At 35.7% G+C, this 5,994-nt stretch overlaps 1 non-coding gene across 1 annotated transcript; it reads left to right on the forward strand.

Annotated features, from left to right (window-relative positions):
* The first annotated feature begins 549 nt into the window (after window positions 1-549).
* On the forward strand, window positions 550-633 carry LOC115835767. The gene has a single exon (XR_004030787.1). It is a non-coding gene; the product is annotated as a small nucleolar RNA SNORD11 (small nucleolar RNA).
* Window positions 634-5,994: the final 5,361 nt, after the last annotated feature.

Genomic DNA, 5,994 nt, shown 5'->3' on the forward strand with positions numbered 1-5,994 from the left:
AGTGAACTGGATAAAGAAAATATAGTATAGATACACCATAGAATACTATGCAGGCCTAGAAAAAGAATGAATTTTTGTCCTTTGGAGCAACATGGATGCAGCTGTAGGCCATTATCCTAAGCAAATTAATGCAGGAACAGAAAACCAAATACCACACATTCTCACTTACAATGGGATCTAGACATAAGTATTCGTGGACATAAATATGGCAACGATAGATATGGGGACTCGTAGAAGGGGGAGGGAGGGAGGCAAGAAAGGGTTACTGTTGGGTACTATGCTCAGTACCTGGGTGACAGGATCATTCATACCCCAACCTCAGTATCATGCAATATACCCATGTACCAAACCTGCATATGTACCCCCTGAATCCAAAATAAAAGTTGAAAAAGAAAAAATAAATAAATAAATAACAAATGAATGTACTGTGAAGAAGAGAAATGAATTCACTTTCTTTGGCTAGAAATTAATAATAGAACTAATAATAAATATCTGGACTTGTACACTTTATCTCACTCACAATAAGATTGGCTCTTAAGAATACGGTCCTGATTCAACTATGATTTTTATTTGTTTGACTTATTTCCTTTTGGATAATGAAGGCATCTTTAGTCACCATATCTTCTGAGACATTTGTGGAAAAAAAAATTTTAACAAAAGAATAATGGAAATCTGAAGGCCTGGCATGGTAGCTCATTCCTATAATCTCAGTTCTTTGGAAGGCTGAGACAGGAGGATCGCTCGAGGTCAGGAGTTCAAGACCAGCCTGGGCAATACAACAAGACCTTGTCTCTGCAAAAATAAAAAATAAAAACTATCCAGGTGAGGTAGCATACATCTGTAGTCCCAGCTCCTTGGAAAGTTGAAGCAGGAGGCTTGCTTGAGCCCAGGGCTTTGAGGGGTGACCTGAGACAGGATTAATGGCATCAAACTGAATATAACCTGTTCGGAAAACAGAACGTTTTAGCATTTCCTGTCACTTTATACTTTACCACAATTAGAGGATGCAAGTTGGGAAATCTCCATCATAGTTTCCCTGGAGAAGCAAAAGGATATAAAGAATGAAACAATTTACATAGTGAGATGATTAGAAGAGTAAGAAAACCATGCAGAAGCCCTGAAGTATCAGAGCTACATCTTTGCAAAATGGCATTATACGCTAAGAAAATTTTGAGGCTTAATTTCACCCAATATCAGGTAAAACCAAAATTATTTTAAACAGTGGTTATCAACGTATACAATTAATAAGATTAACGATTAATATTTGGGTGTCTTTATTTTGTTCTAGTCTTTCCCCCAGAACAGTATCACTATTCATTATAAATTGGTTCATGGATGTAATTTGTCATTTTAACATGTAATTTTTTGTTGTATTTATAAAATTTGAAAGTATGAGAAAGTATGAGGAAGTGTGGGTTCTAACACTAGTCTCAGTTAACTGTGGTTATAACCATATCCATTCATTTGGACCATGAAGTGTTGTAAAGCTGTCAATCACTATGCACCTGTTGATAATGTATCTGAATTGCAGACCCAGCTTGTGGGAAGAGGAGAAGTATCCATATTTATTTGCTTGGCAAACCCAACACTCAGAAGAAATACCAATAGTCCTTATAGAAATGCTATGGCTGTATATCTAGCGTGATACTATAAACAAATAGGTGATTACCTAAAGCCCACATGGCCAACAGGACTGTGAGAAATGAATTTGGAGGTGAGATTACATGGCTGACTTGGATCCTCTACGGAACATACAACTCTCACATAATTATGCAGTGAGACTTTGAGTGCTAGCTTTGGAATAACTAGTACTTCCATTTTTGACACTTGGCTATTTTAAACCTAGCTTTCTCTGATACCAAATGCCTGAAGGGTTCCACAAAAACATTTAACATATTTTAAATGCAGTAGCTTTACAAATACTTGATAATTTAAATTATAAACTTCAGATACCCTTCATAACTCCTTCACAGCTCTGAATTCCATATTGTATCTGGTTTTGTTTTATATATCATCTGAAATTTAAAGACACTTTCATCATGTTTGAAGTAAAATAATTAATGAAATGTACACAAACAGTATTCTCTAAGGCATTTCTAACCAGTCATCAAGGATGGCATACAACATGTTTCTTAAAAGTGGTATGACAGCATATTATTCTAAATTTGGTTACTCCCAGAGAGTCTAAAGGAACATTACCAAAGGATATAGCTCAATGATTATGCAGCCTCAAATAACTGAATAATTTAGTTACGATTTAACCCAATAAAATCACTGTCCTAAATTACCATATACTATGTGGCTTTTCTACCAAGAAGTTCTAAGGTGCATGGGATAAGTGTGAAGAAGCAGTCTTATGTACGGCATATTGTCCCAGACCTCTAAGCCCAATTTGCCCCCGAATTCAGTACTTAACTCTGCTGAAGTATACTGAATCCAAAATATTGACATCCTCATTTTAAAAATCCCCATAACTTAATATCAATAAGCACATATGATGACTTATGACATAGCAATCTAGTAATTCCAAGGCCAAATTCTTATAGCAAGCTATGCATATTTCTAATACTGATACTCACTCCTGTGTTTTGCATGCTTGACCTTGTGCAGTAACTCTTTAGCGCAAGGTCAAGCACCTCACTATGTTGTTTCGAAAGAAGAATCCATTAGGCAAATTGGGCAAAAATTTGTTGGAGGAAACAAACAGAAGCAGAGTCTGAGAATGGTCTGAATGGAAGAGTCATGGTTGGAGTCAGACAGCAATGAGAAAACCCAGAGATCATGAAAAGGGCTGTGCCTACTCTGATCTAGATAAAAAGAGGTTTCCTGACTTTTAAGAAAATCTGCATTTTTAGCACCATTATTTTATTCACATAATACTACATTCTAGATTCTTGAGGAATGACCAATACTCCTCTCCCAATTTTCCTATCTGTATAACTCACCAACTTGACATAATATACATCAAGGAATTGTTTTTTCAAACAGCAAATTATTGATCCAGTGACCAAAAGAAGTTCCTAAAAGAGTTTAACATTCACTCAAGGAGTAATTTGTTATACTGGAGAACCATGGAAGAACTTTCTAAATCGGTGTGATTTACAGAAATACACATTTTGTATTTATATTGTATGAGCTGAAAGTACCACGCTGGCAATTCACAGAAGCTGTCTTTAGAAACAAAGTGAAGTGTCTCCAATCAATTCCTGCTAACACACAGTAATGAGAAGCAAATCACTCAGTCACCAGCACAGAAAAATAGATTACAATGGCCCATATTCAATAGCCCCAAAACAAATTATAAAGGGCTAAGTAGGGTGGGGTGAGGCTCAGTATTGGGAGATTTTTCATGAAAAGATAGTTTCATCATTATTTGGGGTGCCAACTAAAACTTGTGTGGCCGAGAGGCAGAGATCATTTCCTGTCCAGCCACTATTCTATTCTGCAATTCCATCCACTTCAGGAACCTCTCCTAGCAAGCTGTGAGCCTTTCTTCTCCTGGCTATGATGCATCCTAGAGTTGATATCAAATTGCAGGAACCTCTCCTAGCAAGCTGTGAGCCTTTCTTCTCCTGGCTATGATGCATCCTAGAGTTGATATCAAATTGCAGCTCTTTCACAACCCATAATATCTTTTCAATGACCAAAGCAAATCCATACTCATGTAAGTGTGCCTCTTCCTAGGCGAATGCTGAAGTAAGTTACACACAGTTAATTATACCAAAGTCTCACCTACACAGTTAGAAGCCGCCATTATTATCTCCTCAGACTGCTCCAAACTCAACAACCTCAGTAAGTTCTGTTTCCCAGTAAACCCTCTAATTGCTTTTGTTGTTGTTGTTGTTTTATCTCATTTCCTCTGGATCCCATCCAAATTCTGTATTTCTTAGATCAATAATACGGTTAAAATGAGTCTCACTACAATAGCAGTCAAAAGAACATGAACTATGCTGGAGGAATCACTTCATATTTCCAAAGCCTGCCTTTTAGAGCTTGGATTGAATGGCGGGCATGTGTTATTGACTGTTACCTCATATTTTAGGCCTTATACAACCATGTTTATGTATAACTTGACTGAAAGAATCACATAAGCTTGCATTCAAGTTCCATTTGCCCACCCCAGAATGCTTTTTCAAATTCTTCCTTAATGAATTAGACTTTACATGTCAATTGCAATATCAAGCTTAATAATGTATTCAGTTTCTAAGGATATTTAAATGTTAATTAATTTGTGTAGGGTCCTAATGTAAATTGGTATTATGCACATTAAGGAATATATATGTCTTATTTATACGTATACTTAGTTGGATAAAATATAATTCATTTTTAAAAAACTAAGAGTAGCCAAAAATCAGACTCATGGAATCTTATAGGTGGAAGAACAGTACATCATATTGTATTCTTTCAGAGACTTCAGTCTAGTTGCTTTAGTTTTCAAACAGGGAAGACAGTAAACTCTGTGATTTTAGAGCATATAATTCAGCCCACCTTGACACAGATACTATAAGCTTGACACAGATACTGTAATAAGAAAATAATTAAAAATATAGTCAAAGATTGCTCAGATTGCGCATTAAATATATTCATCACATAATTACAAAGGAAAAAATTATAAATCCCCCAACTAAAATTTCCAACTGGAGTCAGCCACTTTTTTTTAACTTAACAGAAGGAAATCTTCCATATGCAAACATTCAGTGGATTGAATATTGTATATCATATGGACTACAGTGGAAAAATCTGAAAGTACGACCTCAATCAGATGATCAAGGTTGACAACATCAATAGTGATAGGTCATGTTGATAGCATGTACACCTGATGTGATGAAAATGTCACTTTACCTGTTTGGTCTTCTTCCCCAAAACCCATAACCTCAGTCTACTCCTGAGAAAAACATTATGCAAATCACACTTAGGAGGCATTCTTCAGAATATCTGACCATTAATCCTCAAAACTGTCAAGGTCATGAAAAACAAGAAAAGTTTAAGAAACTGTCATAGCCAAGAGGGGCCTAAAAAGATATGCTCACTAAATGTAATGTGGTATTTGGGATGAGTCAGAACAGAGAAAAAAATCAAGAAAAAGAAAATTTGAACATAGTATAGACTCTAACAATAGTGTATCAATATCGGTTTCATCAGCTTTAATATGTACCAAGATAATGCAATATGTTAATAATAGGGGAAATTGGGTGTAGGGTGTATTGAAAGTCTCAGTACTATCTTCACAACTATTCTATAAATCTAAATATATTCTAAAATGAAAAGTTTATTGAAATATTAAACATGTACACGCACACACACACACAGTGCATTTCACCACTGCTACAGATTGACATCAACACCTCTCCTCAACAGCAAACCCTTAAAGTAAGAATGTTGTTTTATTCATCTTTGTATCTCCTACAAATATTTAGGCCATGCCTATTAATTCTTACAGAATAAATGTCCATGGAATTGAAAGAGAAGATGATCTAATGTCCAGGGTCAAGCTGACTGCACAGTAAGAAAACAAAAAATTCTGTTAAGATGCACTTTTCCCACTCCTAGCAATTATTGCAGAATTTATTCTTACCTTGAGAGAAAGACCCATAATGGTGGATTGAAATTGGGGGAAAAAAAGAAGAAAGAATGAACACAGGGTAGCAGCCATGCCACTAACAAATGCAACATATAGGAATCTGTCTCTTAACTTACAAAAGTACCTTAAACTCCATCACTTAGTGCTTCAAAGTCAAAAGAAGAAAAACATCTTAAAGAAGATAACACATATACTTACATTTGAAGGTTGTTCTGAGGATTAGAAGAAAAATATACGTGAACGCCCTTTAAAAACCACCACACGATCAAATAGCAATTCCTAAATTTCCCCAGAGGTGGAGCACCTGAAAGTCATAGTGGTCCTTGGAGACCAAAATGAATACTGATGTACTGAATTGCATTAGAGGAACCATTTTAATGGTAAAAAATATAACAATGTGATGCAGAACGATA

The sequence above is a fragment of the Nomascus leucogenys genome, chromosome 6 (genome assembly GCF_006542625.1).
Source record: "Nomascus leucogenys isolate Asia chromosome 6, Asia_NLE_v1, whole genome shotgun sequence".
NCBI classification, from domain to species: Eukaryota; Metazoa; Chordata; class Mammalia; order Primates; family Hylobatidae; genus Nomascus; species Nomascus leucogenys.